The sequence below is a fragment of the Benincasa hispida genome, chromosome 5 (assembly GCF_027475165.1).
Source record: "Benincasa hispida cultivar pf3 chromosome 5, pf3_genome.v1.1, whole genome shotgun sequence".
NCBI classification, from domain to species: domain Eukaryota; kingdom Viridiplantae; phylum Streptophyta; class Magnoliopsida; order Cucurbitales; family Cucurbitaceae; genus Benincasa; species Benincasa hispida.
This window is the reverse complement of record NC_143482.1, coordinates 27083502-27095403: the sequence shown is the minus strand read 5'-3', so window position 1 is coordinate 27095403 and position 11902 is coordinate 27083502.

The following is an 11902-nucleotide window of genomic DNA, read 5'->3' as shown; positions in this document are numbered from 1 at the left end:
TTGTAAATTATCTTTACTATTTCGATAAAGTTATATTCCTCAATGGTCAAAATGTTTGGGTTTTAAAAGTGTATTTATGAGTAACGACCCAATTAGAGATCTTAAAAGGTCGGGTCGTTACAATAGTATATGAGTTAGGTTGGGTACCTCATCCTCATAATACTATGGATACGACCCACTTTGTAAATGTTACAACTCTTGTAAGTGTTACAAACAATGTGATCCAAATCATTCATATGATTATATGTAAGTAGGGGTATCCTATACATGAAATATCCTATACATAGATTTATATTTCAAACGATAACCATGTAACTCAATCTCAATCCTGAGTAAGTTATGAACTCCTTCTCATGAGCGTCGTTATTTGATTTGTATGAGTGAGAGTGGCCTTAGCTGCCGACTCAACATGCCTACCATTTTGGAGAAGATATCGAGTGAGGAGTTGGGAACATAGCTTCACAAGATGGAATTTACTCCTTTCCGACTTTATTGAAGGTAAACAGATTGTCTTCTTAAGTGTTGACTCTGAAACTTAAACAATGAGATATCACCCTCTCACTAGCTCAAGAGGAACTTTTTTTTATGCTTGGACCATAAACGGAATTGTTTATTAGAGGATCAGTGATACTTATGTTGGGGTTGATGTCTTAAATCTTGTAGGGTCCTGTGGTTTGTAAACACCTGTATGAACAAACGATTGTGATGTAATAATATGAGATATTTTCTTCACTGTTGTCTATGAAATATGAGATATTTTATTTGCATTTACCATAAACTAATAAACTAAGATCCTTGGTTGTCGTTGTAACTTAAGCATGTATGTGGAGACATACAAGTGGATCATGTCTTAAGTGATAACCTAAATGGTCTGTAGTATATGGATAAAGGACGAAAACCTTATCCTAGTGACACTACGGATACGACCCGCTTTGTAGATGTTACAAGTGTTGTAAAGTGCTATAGATGGTCTGATCCTGATAATTCATGTGGAGATATGCGAGCGGGGGTGTCCTATACAAAGGAGTTTGTATAAGACCGGACCACAAAGTGTTTAGTCTTGTTATATAACGTCGTTCATGACAGAGACTTTCATTTCACTAGGATGACCATAGGTAACATGACCTTAATCCTGAGTGAGTTGGGAACTCCTGCCTATGAGGGTAGTCCTTTGATTTGCATGGGTGCAAGTGGCCAGATTGACGACTCAAACCTACCACTTTGGGGATTCATCTGATTGGGGAGCTGGGAACTCAGCTACACAAGATGGAATTCACTCATTTCTCTAAGCAGGGGTAAGTAGATAGATTGCTCCCGTAAGGGCTGATTCTGGGGCTTGAACGATGTGGCGCCACACACTTTCTCCTGGCCCGAAAGGGGTTTAATCTTAGTTGGACTATGATTTATTGTTCATTACAGGGATCAATGGTACTTAAGAAGTTAAATGTAACTACATGGGAAAAACGATAAATTGGCCCAGCTGTACTTACGAGTATCCGTGAAGGGTTATCGTACTGTTGATTGGTTATATCTGATGGACACAAAAATATATCTATAGTGAGAAGAGTGCAGCTGTCGTTCTTTAGTGAAGTGTCCGACAGTTAACAGATGGTGGATCTCGTGATTAAAGAGTTTAGTCAGCTATTCACATACCGTTGGAGTTTCAAGCTACAGATCCATAAGGTCCCCTTAGTAGCTCAATGGATTCAAATTGAGAAACAATTTTTGGGTTAGTTTTAAAGGAGTAATCTAACATGTAGTGAAACAAATCATAATCAATAAGCAATCTAACTACACTTAATTTGAGTTTTAAACATGCTACTCAAGTGACATTCAATGAGGGTTTGAAGATAACATTACCTTTGAAGACTAATACTACGAATTCAGTTAAGATACTCTGAAATTGAGCTTGAAACTTCAACAAGACCACCACCAAGATCTTCTCTACAAAGCTCAAGAAGGGATATGTGGTGGAAACACTCAAATCTAGCTGAATTGGAGAGGAATTTTGGTGGTTTGTGAGGGTTTTTAGAATTCCTGCACTTCAGTCAATATTTCCAGCAAATCTACCTCAAATCCATGCATGTAGACTCATTATATAACATGTTTTCATGCAGGGAAAGTGATTTGCATGGAGGGCAGCTCCTTGGAGCTTGGAGGTGGAATTGGGTGACAAACCACCCAAATGGTTAGTGGATTTTTTCAAAAATTGGAAAAATCCACTAACCCTAAAAATTGATTTTTAAAACTAAAAATTAAAATTAAATAAAACAATTTTATTTAATTAGTTTTATATAATTAATTGAAAATTAATTATTTACTAAGACTAAATTCAATTTTCAATTTTATAATTAAAACTTTTAATTAATTTAATAACTCAATATTAAATTAATAAAATATCAATTTCATCAATATGATTCAATTTCATATTTAAATATTAATTGATTCTCCAATTTCGTTTAATATCAACTAAATTAAACGGTTTTAATTGTATCAAATACAATCAATTGAAAACCCTAAAATTGAATATGAACATTTCAAATTCATAACCCTAATTCTAAAATTCATCCAATTAATACTAAATTTGTTATTCCAATTTATGAGTTAGTAGAGGGACCTAATGGACCTACAGATCATGAGCTCCAACGATTTGTAATTAATTGGTTAAACTTTTTAATCCAAATTAATTACTATTCGTTAATCATCAAGACATACCACTATAGCTCGATAGTTGCATTCTCCTCACTCTAGATATATTTCTGTCCATTTTTATCATAATCACTAAGACGATCCTTCACAGGTTGTTCGTATTTATAGCTGGGTCAAAATTACAATTTTACCTCTGAAAATACATCTTGCACCTTAAGCTCCCACTGACCTTCTATTGAACAACTGATTTATAAACCATTTATAAACCATATCCCTCTCTACCAAGAGAGGGTGGGGCCCCGTTGTTTAAGACTATGCATTAGTGCTTAAGAGAACAACCTATCTGCTAACCCTAAGTCGGGTATGAGTAAATTCCATCTTGCATAGCTATGTCCCCAGCTATTTACCCGGTCTTATCCGCAAAATGGAAGGCTTATTGAGCATTGCTGTTAGACTACCCTCACCTATGTAGATCAAAGGATAATCCCAAAATAAATAGGAGTTCATAGTTAGCTCAGGATTAAGATCGTGTTATCCTAGGTCCTTTTAGTTTGAAATAGTCAGTTTTAACAGTAAACAGTCGTTATAAAGAAAAGTGACTACTTCGAGGTCCAGTCTTATGTAGACTCATTGCATATGATGCCCCCACTCACATGTCTCAACATAAATGATTTATGGATCACATCATTTGTATCAATATACCAAATAGGTTGCATCCAATAGTGTTACCAGGATGAGATACCCAATTTCATCCATATACTTATAGACCATTTAGGTTATATACTATTAACTTGATCCTGTTTATGCCACCATATAAAATTAAAATATTCATACTATAGCCATGGATATATTTATTGGATTTTCATAATAGAATGCAAAATCAACAACTTTATTGAATAAGATACTCAATAATAATATTTTATTGATAAATAGAATGTTTAACAAAATTTACAAACTGTGAGTTCTAGGACATTCCCAACAAGTTTGAAGTGTTTAAATTAACAAGAGGGAGTTTAATTATATATGATGTAATTAAACAGGTTCATTTATATGTGATATAGTTGATATGATATATAAGATATATTAAATGAAGGATTTTGATATAAATATGATTTATATTGAATAAAGAAGAAAGGAACTACGGTTTAAATGATCATATGATGTGATATTAAAACTATAAGTTATAAATATAATATGATAAGTTAGTTATTATATTTATTTTAGTTAAAACAATTATATGATAATTGTGGGTGGTTTCTCCTTTAACCGTGCGTGAAAGTGGGAGGTTATGTTAAGTTTTAATAACTGAAGGATAAAATGAAAAATGTTTTCATTTTGAAAGAAATGACTTCTTTAAGAGCTTTTACTAATCATTTAGCTGACTAGAGACTACACGATAGCCTTCTAAGCGAGAGCTTAAACGATCATGTAAAGAGCTTTTTACTAAACGATCGTGTAGACAATCCAACATGATTTATTAAGCGATTGCGTGCCAAGTGAGATTCACTAAACCATCGTATAAACAATCAAGTGTGTTTTTTCTAAACGATCATGTACTTAGTGAGATTTACTAAACAATCACACATCAAAGTCTATACGATAGATAGTTCATTCTCCCATTTGCTTGATCGTATAGTTTGATCGTTGTTTCCTCCATCCCTCTACCAAATCCAACAGAGCCCACACCTCCTGGATTCTCACTCTGAGAATACCAAGGTTGTCGAGTGGTGGTGGCTAAGAGGTTGCTTGTTCGTGGAGAAGATTGTTCGTGATCTAAGTGACAACGAGAGATTGTTGTTCCAGTTCTTCACGAGAGCAAAAGATCTTTAGAAGAAACGTTCTTCAAAGGTATGTCTCTCGTTCCTTTTAGTTTTGATTACTAAAGCATGTTGTAATTTGTTAGAAAATGCATAACTAGTTTGTATGTTTGTGAATGCATTTAATTATGTCACAATAGGTTTGGAAAGATCTTGCTTCCGCTCATGGGTTCTCTTTGATAAAAGTTCCTTTAATTGGTATCAGAGCTAGGTTCTGATATTCCAAATCCATTGTTGTATAGAATTGCATTTACATTCTTAGTGGGTATTAAGCATGTCTACATTATGTTTAAGCATTAAATGTGTTTGTGTATGTGGATTAATGGCGTTTCTGGGATGGTTGCCTCTGGTTATTAATTTCTTTTACATTTTCAAAGTTAATTGTAAGGGCCCTGTGTTTTTAGCATATTAACTTACTATCGAGTCTATAATTCAAAGTGTTTAAATCAGTTTGAGTCGCTCGTGATGAAGCTTCAAAGCATGGAGATGCACATTACTTCGAGGAAGAAGAAGACCAAGTGTTGGTCAATTAATTAATCATGTATCATTGAAGCTTATAACTATAGGCCCATAGGTCCCTCTTCTAGCTCATAAATGGATTCAACAAGGATTTTAAAGTGGAAGAAATGTGAAAAGTTCAAATTATTTTAAGGGAATTAAATTGTATATGATACAATTAATATAATATATATTAATACACTATAATATATAGTTAATGTTGAAAGATTCAAATTAAATTACATAATATGAGAATGATAATATTTGAATAAGATTCAAATATTAATTTAATATGAATTAGATTTATATTTAGCTATAGTTTAAAATTAATCTGAATTGAGATTCATATTAAGACTATAGGTTGAGAGAGATTATGTACATTAGACTATATGTACATTAATTTAAATAGATGGTATTTAATTAGATTAATTAAAATGGGTTTAATTTAATTTAATTTAATTTATTTAAATTATTAATAATTAATTCATTTTAATTAAATGGGTTTAATTAATATCAATTAATTAACTTCCCTGGGGAATGGAGTAATGGGGTGAGGGGAGTTACAACTCCCTACACGTATTAAATATGCAGAGTCTACATTTTGCAAGATAGATTGAAAATATCGGTTTTGTCTCTGCAGAAAATTTTCCTACTGGCTTATCTCTCTCACTCCCTTGTTCTCATATACTACAGAGAAGAGTTCTCTGCCAAAAACTCACTTCCCTTCCCTTGATTTCTAAAAGGGATCCCACCATCATCCTTGTCCAAAAAGAATAGTAGAGGAAGACAGGTGGTTGTTTCACACTGTTTTTTTATCGTGTTGTATTTTTTCCAAGATTGAGAGAAGAGATGTTGAAGAGATTCTTCAAAGGTATTATTCTTCTTCCCTTCATTCTTGTAAAAAGCTTGTTTAGTTTTTCTTCTATGTTCTATATTTATTTTGTAACAAGAATTAAGGGAAAAGGCGATTAAATGCTTCCACTATGGGATTCACGTACGTGAATGAAGATCAACCAACCCTCCCAAGTATCCATCATCCACGTACTGTTGATTGGTTATATCCGATGGACACAAAAATATATCTATAGTGAGAAGAGTGCAGCTGTCGGTCTTTAGTGAAGTGCTCGACAGTTAATGGATGGTGGATCCCGTGATTAAAGAGTTTAGTCAGTTACTCACGTACTGTTGGAGCTTTAAGCTACAGGTCCCTAAGGTCCCCTTGGTAGCTCAATGGATTCAGATTGAGAATCAGTTCTTAGGGTTAGTTTGAAGTGTTTAAATTAATAATAGGAAATTCAATTATATATGATATAATTGGTGTGATGTATGAGATACATCATGTGGAGGATTACTGTAAATATGATTTACATTAAGTACCATAAAATAGAAAAAGAACTATGGTGTATATGTTTCATGAGATGAAATATTAAAACTATAGGTTATAAATATAATATGGTAAGTTGGTTATCATATTTATTTATAATATATTAATTATTTGATAATTAAATCTTTTTCTCTAATAACCGATTGAGTGGGAGGTTATTGGTGGTTTTATGGTAACTATGAGATAAAAAAGAAAATTGTTTTCTTAAAACTAGAGGTTGCCTCATTCGAAAAGTAACTCACGGAAAAAGTTATCAAGTGAAAGTGTTTATATCTCCCACTCGTCCTAATTTCCCAGGAGACTAATATACAATACATGAAAAAACAAGTACAATATACAATAAACTAGGGCATACTCTATACTCCAGTATCATCTCCTACTTGCCCTAGGCAAGATGTCACATGTCCCGTAGACCTAGACTCTCCAGATGACCCTCAAACACTTTAGCCGTGAGAGCCTTTGTAAACGGATCAGTATCATTGTGCTCCGACACGATCTTCGTGACTATCACATCACCACGATGCACAATCTCCCTGATCAAATGATATTTCCATTCTATATGCTTGCTTTTATGATGACTCTGAGGTTCCTTTGAATTTACCACAGCCCCACTGTTATCACAATAGAGAGTGATCGACAAATATATATTTGGAACAACTTACAAATATGTTAGGAATTTCTTTAGCCAAACAGCCTCCTTAGTTGCTTCACAAGCGGCTACGTATTTGGCTTCCATAGTGGAGTCCGCGATACATCCTTGCTTAATGCTTGGCCAAACTACAACCCCTCCATTTAGAGTGAACACTGATCCTAATGTCGATTTTCGAGAATCTCGATCAGTCTGTAAATCAGAGTCTATGTATCCTGTAAGGATCAAATCCTTATTTCCATACACAAGCACGTAGTACCTCGTTCTCCGAAGATACTTGAGGATCGTTTTGACTACCGTTCAGTGATCTAATCCTGGATTGGACTGATAATGACTGACAATCCCTACTGCATAGCGAATGTTAGGTCTGGTACATAACATTGCATACATTAAGCTTTCAACAGCTAAAGCATAGGGAATCCATTTCATCTTCTTAACCTCTTGAGGTGTCTTAGGATATTGATTCTTAGACAAAACAATTCCATGCCTAAAGGGTAATAAACCCCTCTTGGAATTCTGCATCCTGTACCTGATCAATATTTGATCAATGTACGGTGCCTGAGATAAGGCTAACCTCTTGTTCTTACGATCCTGAATGATCTGGATCCCTAGAACATACTGAACCTCTCCCAAATCTTTCATTTGGAATTGGGTAGCTAGCCATGTTTTGATGTTAGTCAGAAAGCCTACATTATTTCCAATGAGTAGAATATCATCCACTTACAGTACCAGGAAAGCTACTGAGTTGTTGATGATTTTCTTGTAAACACAAAGCTCATCAACATTATGATTAAAGCCAAACGATTTGACCGCACTGTCAAATCTAATGTTCCACGATCTAGATGCTTATTTTAATCCATAAATGGACCTATTAAGCTTTCAAACTCTTTGCTCTTGATCTGGAACTATGAATCCCTCTGGTTGAGTCATGTAGATGGTCTCCTCAAGATTACCATTCAGAAAGGAAGTCTTGATGTCCATTTGGCATATCTCATAATCATAAAATATGGCTATGGACAGAAGTATCCTGATAGACTTCAACATGACAACAGGTGAGAAAGTTTCCTCATAGTCCACTCTCTCGACCTGGGCATAACTCTTTTCCACGAATCTAGCCTTAAAGGTTTGCACCTTGCCATCTACACCTCATTTTCTCTTGTAGATCTACTTACACCATATAGGTTTTACCCCATTAGGCTGATCCACAAGTTCCCAGACATTATTGAAGTACATAGACTTCGTTTCCTGGTTCATGGCTTTAATCCACTCATCTTTGTTAACATTTTCCATTACTTACTTATAAAACAATGGATCCTCGACCCCATCATCAGAAATGATGTTCTGGGCTTTAGTCAAACCCATGTAGCGATCTGGTGGGTTCATAATCCTCCCACTACGTTGAGGCAATCTCAACTCTTGAGATGGTTGATTAGATGTACCGACATCAACAACTCTTGTTGATCTATCGGCCTCTTCAATAACTCTTGTTGAACCCTCAGTAGTCTCACTAGAAGTCTCACTTGAAACAAGCTTACTTCGTGGTTTATGATCCCTAATATGGTCTTCTTCTAAGAAGATAGCATTTGTTGAACAAACACTTTGTTTTCACTTGAATCATAGAAGTATCCACCCCTCATTTCTTTGGGGTAACCTACAAAGAGGCAAACTTTTGAACGCGGTTCCAACTTCTTTGGGTTAGCCACAAGCATGTGGGTTGGATATCCCTAAATCCTGAAGTGGCGTAAATTACCTTTATGGCCTGTCCATAGCTCAAAAGGTGTTTTAGAAACACTTTTCGAGGGAACATTGTTCAAAATGTAGCATGTAGTCTCCATTACAAATCCCCAAAACGAGTCTGGAAGATTAGCATAACTCATCATAGAACGAACCATGTCCAACAAGGTTCTGTTTCTCCTTTCTGATACACCATTCTGTTAAGGTGTACCTGGGGCCAAGAGTTGGGATGTAATTCCATGTTCTATCATATAGTTATGGAATTCGAGGTCCATATACTCTCCACCACGATCAAGGCGTAGTGTTTTTATCTTCTTACCTAACAAGTTTTCAACTTCAGCCTTATACTCCTTGAACTTGTCAAAAGCTTCAGACTTACGTTGCATTAGATAGAGATACCCGTACCTTGAATAATCATCTATGAAAGAGATGAAATATTTATGCCCACCTTGAGCTCTAACACTCATCGGACCAAAGAGGTCAAATGTACAAGCTCTAAGGCTTCCTTGGCTCTATAACCTTTTCCAGTAAAAGGTCGTTTGGTCATCTTGCCTTCAAGGCATGATTCACACACCGACAAAGAATTTTCTTCTAAACTCTTTAGAAGTCCATATTTCACCAAACTCACAATCCTACTGAGGTTGATGTGACCTAACCATAGATGCCAAAGATGGGCGTTTTCCTTAAGAGAAACCTTTGGTCTTTTAGCTGTTGTCATCGTACTGAACATTTCAATATTAAACAAGGCTTGCCTTAGTACATATAAGTTATTTTCCATTGAACTAAAACCAATCTCCATACCATTCTTGAAAATAACACACTCTACTTTCAGAAAAGGAGATGACATAGCCTTGTTCAATGAAACAAGAAACCGAGATTAAGTTTCTCTTGATATGAAAAACTACAAAAACATTATCCAATAACAGATAATGTTTCTTGTCCAAAAATAACTTCAGCCTACCCACAGCAACAGCTGAAACTACCTCACCAGTACCGACTCGAAGAGTCAACTCTCCCCGTGGCAATGTTTTCCTAGAACTAAATCCTTGGTAGGAAGAACTAACATGGTTGGTAACACCTGAATCAAGTATCCAAACAGATCAAAATTCTCTACCAAACACGTCTCCAAGACCAATAATCACATTTACTGTCTTTAGACTCTTCCTCTTCTGGAGAGTAGTGGGATCAGTATCAGAACCTAAATAAGCTCCAAGTTTCGTGTAAGAGAACACTTCTTGTCGATGAACTTCATCAGAGTCAGCAACACTTGCTTTCTCTAACTAGAGGTTATCTTGGGAACTGACACTACTGGTTTCTTTGTCATCCATCCCTTTGTACTAAAAAAGTAAGAACTGACATTGAAACAATCCTTACAACGAGTCCATGATCTCACGTGCAATGACCATGTTCTCAACCCTTTTGGCCAAAGCATCAGGTATGCTAGCCAATATGTGAAGTCAGGCCAACAAGTTAGCCTTCATCCACACCTCATATGCATTACGAACACTTCGCGGTGCATAAAGTGTCGGGACTTGAGGACATTCCTCAACCATGACAAACTCGAGGTCGTTTACTACGAAATATGTTTTAATGGACTCTTTCCACTGCATGAAATCGGTCAAACTAGAGGCATTTAGCGGAAAAACATTCATGTTGCTGAAAAAGAAACACATTAACCTACATTAAATTTTAGCAAATACTCGTTGAAAAACATAACAACATCCAATACGGTTTAGCAAAACTAAAATGAACCCTGTGTGACATTTAGTTTCGCAATGACGCTTCAAAGGTTTAGGACAAAAGTCGCCGAAGGGTGGTCAATTTATCCCTCCTCTGAATTGAGACATTCTCAACCAGCCATTAATACCAGAACAACTCTTGTTCCTATAACGACTAACCATGATTGATTTGATCAAGAAATCATTAACTTGCTTAACAATTTCCCGTAAGTGTGACCCGTCATTTTAGGCCCTAGAGTTTCGTCCCAAGCAGCCAATCCGAAGGGAAAAAATCTGATTGAGGCAAAAACTAAAGTGACCCTATCCATTTCTGGAGTTCACCTTGATATTGACCAATTGCACAAAACCCATCCGAAGGGGGATGCTCCCAAAGTGCCACGAGGGAGTGCAAGAAGATTTCATGGTGCGAACCAATGAAGAAGACTGTAGGGTGTGTTAACACACACCCTTCACCTACTTACTATAAATACTTTCTCCGTCCACCTTGATATTGACTCATGCAAACACCATTCTAAGGGGGATGCTTCTAGGACACCACGAGGCCAAGCATGAATCTCACGGCGTAAACATTCAGAGAGAAACGTGAGTGAAATCATCGACATATCATATATATCTCTTCCTCCCACTGAGTATTTTATAACCTAGGGTTTAGTTTACTTAGAAAAACACGACTAAGGATTTTAACTAAGTGACTTTTTAGGTTTGACCAAGAGTAACTCTTACCTTGGAAAGTTGAACAAGTTTTGATCATCATCCATTAAACTCTTTAACGAAGTCTTTGATCAACTGTCGCATGCATGCAAAAAATCTATCTAATTCACCTTTTCAGGTAGGTTCCCAGGTAGGGGTGTTCCATTTTCGTCAGCTTAAATACCCCATCTTAGATAGAACCCACCTTAGACAAAAGGTCCCTTATAGATATATTTAATACAATTTTAATCTCTTATGCCAATCAACTTAATCCTGCTAAATCGATTTAAAAGATTAAACTTAGGTATTTAATCGTATTAGAACCTTGAACTTAAGTCTATCTCAATCCAATAAAACCCTTTTAAAATATGAGTTTGCCTAAGTCCGCATGCAACTCTTTCTTATTGATTTTAGTTTTAATTTCCATTATAACGCTTATAACAGAAACAACCAAAACCACCCACAATGCGAAACAAACACATACAAGACATTCATAAATGCTTGTAAACAAGCCTAACTGTCATGCTCCATGCATTGTTCATTCATTGCTACTTTTATATAACACTTATACAACCAAGCAATGAACCAAGCACACATGTTTCCATATACCCTTAAACTATAACTCTTATAATTAAAGATGATGCATGAATATGCTTACTGCATGCATAAATATAACTCTTATATTTCATGATGTATGTGCATGCTCTCTTGTAATTTCATCATGCATTTAACTATATTATAA